Source organism: Haematobia irritans, chromosome 1, assembly GCF_050003625.1.
Source record: "Haematobia irritans isolate KBUSLIRL chromosome 1, ASM5000362v1, whole genome shotgun sequence".
Classification (NCBI taxonomy): Eukaryota; Metazoa; Arthropoda; class Insecta; order Diptera; family Muscidae; genus Haematobia; species Haematobia irritans.
Window position 1 is genome coordinate 133245695 of NC_134397.1, and position 9446 is coordinate 133255140.

Consider the following 9446-nt stretch of genomic DNA (forward strand, 5'->3'; position numbering starts at 1 on the left):
CAACGTTTTTGATATCCCTCCATGTGCAGAAGTAGTCTTATCATGGGCTTGTTCAATCAAAGTCTGGGTCAAGGAGTCCGGAATCCACAATTTCCACTGGAATTCTTGAGAATACTCATCGTTCGTAACGTGTCCTTTTTTAAATATCATATTATCAACAATTCGGAGATCGGGTAACTGGTCTTTATTCTCCTCTATTGTCTCCCTCAATTCTCTGTAAGAGTCGCTATCGAATTCCGTAGTCTCAAAATCGAGCACCTGGTTCATTTCTATCTCTTCTGCGATGGGCAATCGAGAAAGCATATCGGCCACTACGTTGTCCTTACCCTTTCTGTGTTCAATATGGAAATTATATCCTTGGAGTTGCAATGACCAACGAGCTAAACGACCACTAAGGTCTTTCAGATTCATAAGCCATTGCAAACTCGAATGATCCGTAATTATAGTAAACTCCATAAGTTCAACATAGGGCCGAAACTTTTTGATTGCCATTACCGCAGCCAGGCACTCTTTTTCGGTTACGCTGTAATTTCTTTGGCATTTATTCAACTTTTGGGAATAAAACGCAATTGGATGTTCTTCCCCCTGAACATTCAACTGAAACAGCACAGCGCCTATTCCATATTCGGATGCATCGCACTGAATATAAAACGGTTTTGAAAAATCCGCATGACGCAAAACCGGTGCAGAAGTTAGGGCAATTTTGAGACTCTCAAATGCCTTTTTTGCTTCCTCATTCATGACAAACCTTGGCGACTTCTTCAGAGTATCAGTGAGTGGAGCCGAGATTGTTGCAAAGTCCTTTATAAACCTTCGGTACCACCCAGCTGTCCCCAGGAAACTTCGTACCTCTCTTGCACTTTTTGGCACCTTTATTTTCCGAATTGCCTCTATTTTCTCGGGGTCCGTCCGTAACACCCCTTCCCCAATTATAAAGCCCAAATACTTAAGTTGTCGAAAACAAAACTGTGACTTCTTAAGTCCTATCGTGAGACCCGCTTTCTTTAGACATTGTGCCACTTCGCTTAGGAGCCTCAGATGTTCGTCAAAATTGCCAGAAATGATCAAGAGGTCGTCCAAGTACACGAAGACGTTCTCCTTCAAACGTTGGGGAACAACTTTGTCCATCAGTCGGCATAATCTTTGTGCAGCATTACACAAGCCGAACGGCATCACACGGAACTGGTACAATGGACGACCTGGGACCGTAAAGGCAGTATATGACTTACTCTCTTCATCTAGCTCAATCTGCCAGAAAGCATATTTCAGGTCCACGCTGCTAATATAATGGGTTTCGTCAATACGGCTTAATATACCGTCTATATTTTGCAGCGGATAGGCGTCCTTAACAGTCAACTTGTTCAATTTTCGTGCGTCGAGACAAAAACGATTCTTTCCAGGTTTTCGCACAACTGTAGTTCGGTTGCTCCACGGACTCTCACTCTCCTCAATCACGTTTAGAGCTAACATATTATCGACTTCCTGATAGGTTATCGCTTGCACGGCTGGAGACATCGGATAATGACGATCTTTAACGGGTTCAGCTCCTTCGACTAGCTTAATAGTGTGCTTTTCCAATGATGTACAGCCTAATCCATCTTTTTCGAAAGTACTGAATTGATGGATAACATCATTTAATCGTTTAGATTGTTCTTCCGATAACTCATGAGGGTTCATCTTATATATCGCATCAGGGTTAGCCATGTTTTCCGTTATCTTTTCGATGTTTATCTCCGCTACGCTCAACAAATCAGGGGCTAATTGGAACAACCGCCAGAAATCGATTCCTAGGTATAAATTTTGTTCCAAATCGGGACACAAGAACAAACTTATTTCCTTTTCCTGATCTAGATACGCCACAGTAACTTTTATCTTTCCCAAAATTCTATATTTCTTTCCGCCAGCTGTGGTAACACTACTTGAGATTGGTATAATTGGAATTTCCAACTCCTCAACAATCTCCCTGCAGTCCTTTCCTAACATGCTGACCGTTGCCCCGGAATCTAGAAGTCCTTTTATTGACTTTCCCGAAATCTTGACTTCAGCGTAAACTCTAGGATCGTTCGGTAATTTCGTGACCCTCGTTAAGGAATCAACCAGATATCTTTTTTGATCCCGCCACTCCTTGGCCTTTTCTCTCAATCTGACGATTTTTTTCGGGATTGATTTTAACTCAGAGTTGAAAATCCTTTCTCTAATCTTCTCATAATTTAGTTTCCGTTGTTCTAAAGGGACATAATGTCTCTCCGCCTGACCAAAATTCTCCAAATTTATCCTAATACTATTCTTATCATTCCTAGGCTTATCATTACTTAAAATTTTAATCATCCTATTATCTACTGATTCTGTGTTACAGGGTTGTCGGTCGGACGTCGCTCCCCTGTAATCGCCACGTCCTTCCTCTGGTTTCCCTGCTGACATATGGGACACTTTGGGGTTACAGTGTCTGGTTTGCCACACTTGTAACAAAAAAGCTTCCTAAACTCTGCAGGACAGTCCATGAACATGTGTCCACCGTCCCTACAGTTCCAACATATAATCCTTGATCTTGGTTGTGGAGGAACGCGTAAAGCTGAAACATCCTCTTCTATATCAATATTCGGGTCCTCGTCCGAGCATCCGTAATTCTGTTCGTACACTTCATTCACCTGTCTACTGGGTCTCTGTGGACCAGGCATAGCTCTGTTTTCACGTCTTGGGAAATTTCGCTCGGCCTCGGTACATTCAATTCGAAGTTGTTCTACTGAAGATATCGTCATTTGATACACGTGGCGTTTGATATCTTCTCGTATGTTGCCTTTCAAGATTTTAATCATTTCATATTCATAGATAGGCTGCATTAATCTTGAGCGCAAAATCCCCATTTCGTGAAAATAGCCATTAACCGTCTCGTTGTGTCTCTGCTTACGTTCAAGCAGCTCTCGCAGAATGTCAAACTTAGATTGTGGTGTTTGATATTGGCTGAGCAAGGCATGTTTTAAACCTTCCCAGTCTGTACCTAAGTTGCTCCGTCTATGAAGCCAATACCAGTCCCGAGCCTGTCCTGACACTAAAAACGAGAAATCCCTTAACTTCCAACCGATATATAAAATCATTGACCCTTAGATCTCTTGGATCGCCACTGAAATTTAATCCCAATTTATCCACTCGGATTCTGAGTGGTTCATTGTTGATATTCAACCTAGGGGCGAGACCACTGCTGCTAGAAGGTGTTTGGGAAGTGCTTGGCAATTGAACAATCGGATTTGGGTTTGAATTAGCCAGAGCCTGAACTTCATTAGTTGGTCTATCTGTAGTGGTCGAACTACTCGTATTCGGCATGTCTGGAATTCGAGGCATAGTTGATTGTTTCTGAACGACATCAGACAACTCTTTCATTCCCTTCGCAAGAGAATCAATCATTTTCCGGACGTCTGCCATTTCCGTTCTGACCATATCCTTAACCTTATCCTCAAGTGATCTCTGGACGGACGCTGCTTCGTCCTGAACTAAATCCCTAACACCTGGTGGAAAAGTTTCCCCTGTCCCATTGTTAGAGTGTTGGTTATTGCCAAGAGAGGCATTCGTATCGTTTGGCCCCCTTCTCATTATTGTATCGGCCAGATCCATAAATTGGAACGTATTCATGTTGGCATTCGGATCTGTCATTTCGTCTTCGTACGTGGGTCGTAATTTTTTCTTATTCCTCGGATAATAAGTCGATCGATTGAAGTCAAAGGATTCGTTTCTCACTCTTTTGTTCTTACCCTTAGAGCGAGTATAATAGCTCATGGCCCTAATTATGTCCACCGAATTTTTTCTCCCTTTTGGACTCGAATCGTCCCAAATTTTCAATACTTATGTTCACTTATAATATTAATATAGCAGTAATATAATGAATGACAACGACCAATAATATAAAAATATCAATAATACAAATTACTCTAAATAACATAGACTACAGCTCAACAAACACTTTTTTCTCACAGTAACACATATATTATTAGGGGGCATTGGCATTTCCAGAGGCAAGTGTGTGCTTCTAGTGTGGTTGTTTTATTATTTATTCCTTTATTATTATTTTCCTTAAAGCGATCTCTGTTGAGATATATCGATGTTTTCCAAGACATTAACAAGTGAGAACCAATTGCAAACGAAAAAAACCCATTTCTCCAAGGCCCATGACATTTCTGCCCTTCTTTCTCACCTTGCAGAAAAGATCATGGCAGACGGTAAACGCAACACATCTGACTTTCGCTTCTTACACGAAACGGCTATTGCACTTTCCCTACTTGAAAACTTTCTTGGATTCTATTTTGCTTAGTCGATTTAAAAACAAAAAACAAAGTTTACATAAAGACAAACAAGACTTGTACAACACATGTGTTGTCCAATTCGGAACTAACACGATATTGCACTGTCCGTGGTATCATGGAGAAAACATTCTTTTTGAAACTAGATTTATTATTGCACTACAAAACTTGATTCATACAAGGTTGGCTGCATTAATTTATCACAGTAAAAAGATTAAAATAGTTTCCTTTGGTCTATTGCTCTAATTCTAGTATTCTATGAACTTTGTGCGTCGGTGTTATTGCACAAATTTGTCTATCCTAATATCACAGATCAGTTTAAAGACGCGATATCAGGTATTATGTCCTTACTTTTAGTTTGGGCGCCATCTCTGTTATGTGCGTGTTTATTCTAAAGTTCAATATGGCCGTCCGACTAGCTATGGCGGTCTCTTTGGGCGAAGTCCTCAACCCGCCAACATTGAACACACAGCACAAACATTGAAAAGAGGGAATTACGAAGACAAAATTTACTGACACTGGGGAAAACACCGATATAGAGGCCTTGATGTCGAGCCCCTCGCTCGCCCGCCCAACCTAGGTCCAAAACTGCCCTCGCCACGATTATTGGACCCCCGAATACCACACACCGAACTCACACACTTACCTCATTCCTTTGCCCCCTTATTTGTTAATTACCAACACATATTGTTTCGTTTCATAAATTACAACATACTAAATTTATTGTTTCTTTAAAGAACAGATAATGGTACTAATCCTAACTCGCTTTATGCTCCTTATCCTAATATTACAATTTCAAAAACTTACAAAACCAATTAACAATAAAAAAAACAAGTGAAGAACAATATCTTTCTAACACTAAGTTTCTGGCTCACTATTTAGGACAAACAACACGATTCCTAAAGCCCTTGCTCACAGCGCAAATATCCGCGCTAATATTTTACTCTACTTTCCTATTAAAAGAGCTCTCTTAACAGACTTTTCTGCACTTCTTACTTCCAGCAGTAATAACGCCAAACAAAACGAACAGGGACTACGAAATCTAATTGATTCCCTAAGCCTTTATTTCAATAAAACACCAAGATATTATTCCCCTTACAATCAAATAGTCAAATCCTAACTTTACTTATGTACTAATCACTATATTCCTATCTCTACTGCTACAAAGATTTTCTTCTAAATTTTGTTATGCCTTCTTTTTTTGTTATACTATATCATATATATTTCCTGGTTATTATTTATCCTTATTTTTTTTTATACGTATTTCAGGTGAAAATTTGTTTGCGGAACAACGATTACAGCATATAAACGGACACACACAAATTGGTAAGGTACTTTCTTTACCTGTTTTACGCAGTCAGGCTTTTAATAAAGTAATATCTTGTTTCTTCTTCTTTCCAGCTTTCCGTACGGTGGCAGTAATTCAATTTATATGGATCTTCATTCAAATCCCACCACGGTCAAACATCAGCTTACTTGGCCAGGAATGATATGATCACGCTTGCGTAGTGTCCGTCCAATAATCGGGAAATTATGTCTATGGAGCTTTTTGCCGATACCAGAGACTCAATCCGCCAAAACCAAAAACTGCCACCGGCCCTCTGTACAGCAACGAAGGCCAGTGTGAACGTCACAATTGCAGGTGTTGTTTCTATTCACACAAAAAAAAAAACATACACAGAAATTCAACAAGCTACTCTAATGCATCCAGAGGACTAAGTTTTACTCACTTTATTATGGCAATATTATATTTATTATTCAATATTAGTATAGTACAAGTTAATATAAACACATTCATGCCACTTCTATTAACAAAATTATGCTGTTTCTTTTATTTCAATTCTTCTGTTTCAATTCAATCGATTTACCACTGTCACTGTCCGCTCAGCAATGGCTACTTCATCTCTTGCCATTGGTTTATATACCCCCTCTCACCAGACGCCAACTTTCCACGATCGACCATTTTTCCCATTTTCTTTCGGCCATATTTTCCTTTTTTCCCAAAAGCAAATGTCTGTCCTAGGCATTTTCTCCACCAGGGTTGATATTGTCTACCGTGAATCATCAAGATTATTTCAAATTAACGGACACCCCTGTCCGTTTGTCCATTATAATACGCAATCATTCTCACTGCATTTACTACCCAGCAGACCTCTTGAATATTTTTCCTAAATACCCCATATCCATTGATATCTATATCCAAAACAACTTTATGAGCCATCACCATCACCTTCTTGGCTTGAATATTCATTTACCTGCCAACGTTTGAAAACATGTCGATTTCAAATATTTTTCACATGTCCCAACTTCTACCCAGTACCTGCAGTATTTCGATATAATTTCCGAACACTTCCAGTGTTATCGATACCGTGCAAACTGCAACCAACTTCACTATCCGCCATTACGATCACATTGCCTACCATACAAGACAGACCACTCTAATAGGAAAAGATTTTCTTTTTGACAAAAAGAAATATCTTTTTCCCCTCCACATTGTTCTCACGCGTTACACCGCAAATTGCCTCGTACTTCCTGGCCTCATACAAATTGCTGGCCAATTTGGAACTGCAGGCAAACCATCAATTTCTTTGGAACAAAGCATATCCTCGCTGAACAAATTCATTGTCGCACCAAATTCAGCATTCATTGGTGTCTCAGCCATCCTCCAGGGACCGGCTGGCCAATGACCTGCAACACTATCACATTACATTTAACATAATTTTTGGCATTAATGATGATGTTGAGTTACAAGTAGCGAGTTACATGTTGCTGCGTCTATCAACCAGTGTTTTTATTCCATGGAGGCAGCGTGTCTGTAAAATATCTGAAAAACAATCACTTTATTCCATTTGGAAAATCACCAAATTGTTCACCAATATACCTTTCACAATTTTAAGCGTATAATCTATGTTTTCAGAACTTTATTTTCGTTTTTATTTAATTAAAATATAACAAGCTGGTTGCGCTTGGCGTTTCACAAAAAAAAAAATGGCTTTTTTAACAGTAGGGATGGCAAATTACTTGCATGTACTTTTTGATGTACCTTTTCATGATGGTTGAAGTGACATTTACGAGTCTGTGGTAACGATGAGGTTGAAATGGAACTTTGAAATGCTGGCAGGGTTAATATGCCTTGATATTTGCCAAAACGAACAAACAATTGTCAAAATAAAAGTATATATGAACGGCGCTTTAATGACTAATGTCGCTGCTGCAATGCCGCATATTGCAATGAGTAAAGTATGCTATTGATTAAAAGTAGCGAGTAATGACTTGGACCAATCAGAATTCTTTGCGTGTGACAATACTAAACAAAACAACAGCGTTGGTGGCTCAACTGCAGTTTATGGGCCCCTCACCGAATTGTTTAAAATTAATATATGTTGTGTCATTCGGTGAGCTGATTCCAACAAAGTGACCCATACCCGGGGGAAGTACCCGGGTCTTGAGATATAGCCCTTCAAAGGGTCAATAAAAACTTGATATATCTCTTTTGTTTTTTGTCCAATCTAGACAAACTTGGTATCATATGAAAGCTTATTCAATGCACTTTTATACGCAAAAAATATTTTTCTAATATTTAATTTAGTTTGGGAAATATAAATAAAAAAATAAAATTTTTACCCTATTTTTTGTTATTTTCGTTATATCTCAAAAAGTCTTCGATTATACCCTAACATGTTTTACACATAGATTGACAGCCTATATTCTGGCCTTTCGATTGATGTACAACATGTCTTTATAAGTCCACTTTTAGCAAAGTTATGGAGTTTTTATTCTGAGAAGAAAAAGAAAAATGTATTATTACTGAAATATTTCTCCCCTTATGTTTGCGTTAGCCAACTTTGGACTCTGTCCATAGGAGAAAGTCTTAAACCCCGGCCGAAGGCCGGCTACATTTCCCCCCTTGGGCCAGCGTTAGCCCACTTAGGACTCTGTCCATAGGAGAAAGTCTTAAAGCCCGGCCGAAGGCCGGCTACATTTCCCCCCTTGGGCAAGCGTTAGCCCACTTTGGACTCTATCCATAGGAGAAAGTCTTAAACCCCGGCTACTTTCCCCCCTTGGGTCTGCGTTAGCCCACTTTGGACTCTGTCCATAGGAGAAAGTCTTAAACCCCGGCCGAAGGCCGGCTACTCTCCTCCTTTGGGTTAATACTTATAACATACAAAAATTATTTCAGTAATAAAACTTCTTCTACTCAGAATAAAAATTTCATAACTTTACTAAAAGTGGACCTATAAATACATGTTGTACATCAATCAAAACGCCAGAATATAGGCTTTCAATCTATATATAAAAAATTAGTATAATCGAAGCGTTTTTGAGATATAAGGAAAAAAACAAAAAATTTGGGTAAAAATTTTCTTTTTTTATTTTTATCTCCCAAACTAAATTAAATTAAATTAAAAAAAAAAATATATATATATATATATATATATATATATATATATATATATATATATATATATATATATATATATATATATATATATATATATATATATACCAAATTTGTCACGCTTGGGCAAAAAACAAAAGAGATATATCAAGTTTTTATTGACCCTTTGGAGGGCTATATCTCAAGACCCGGGTACTTCCCCCGGGTATGGGTCACTTTGTTGGAATCAGCTAATCGAATGACACAACATATATTAATTTTAAGCAATTCGGTGAGGGGCCCATAAACTGCAGTTGCTCCTTAATATGCCTTGATATTTGCCAAAACGAACAAACAATTGTCCAAATAAAAGTATATTTGAACGGCGCTTTAATGACTAATGTCGCTGCTGCAATGCCGTATATTGCAATGAGTAAAGTATGTTATTGATTAAAAGTAGCGAGTAATGACTTGGACCAATCAGAATTCTTTGCGTGTGACAATACTAAACAAAACAACAGCGTTGGTTTCTCTTGGTAAAGTCATTAAAAATAATATAAGCCAACAAAGTGGAAAACACAATGATACTTTAGGAAAATTTATTTAAACAATGTAGGATTTCAGTCTTTATCTGATTTTTGAATGGCCAATGTCATTAGTAGTTTTTTAAGAACAGTTTGCTCATATGTTTCATTAATTACTACCAATTAATACAACTGTGGTGGCACAACAAAGCCAAAGTCAACGAGTAGCTTTCATCGTCCTCAATATTCATT

At 38.4% G+C, this 9446-nt stretch overlaps 1 long non-coding RNA gene across 4 annotated transcripts in view; it reads left to right on the top strand.

Annotated features, from left to right (window-relative positions):
* LOC142221838 (uncharacterized) overlaps window positions 1-6109 on the top strand; it is a 236209-nt gene extending 230100 nt beyond the window's left edge. For 3 of the 4 annotated variants that reach the window (XR_012718216.1, XR_012718215.1, XR_012718214.1), the window contains 2 exons: window positions 5562-5618; window positions 5694-6109. This is a non-coding gene — a long non-coding RNA (uncharacterized LOC142221838). Of the gene's footprint in view, window positions 1-5561; window positions 5624-5693 lie in introns of all 4 variants that reach the window. The other variant, XR_012718217.1, reaches the window with a different exon arrangement.
* The last annotated feature ends 3337 nt before the right edge of the window (window positions 6110-9446 follow it).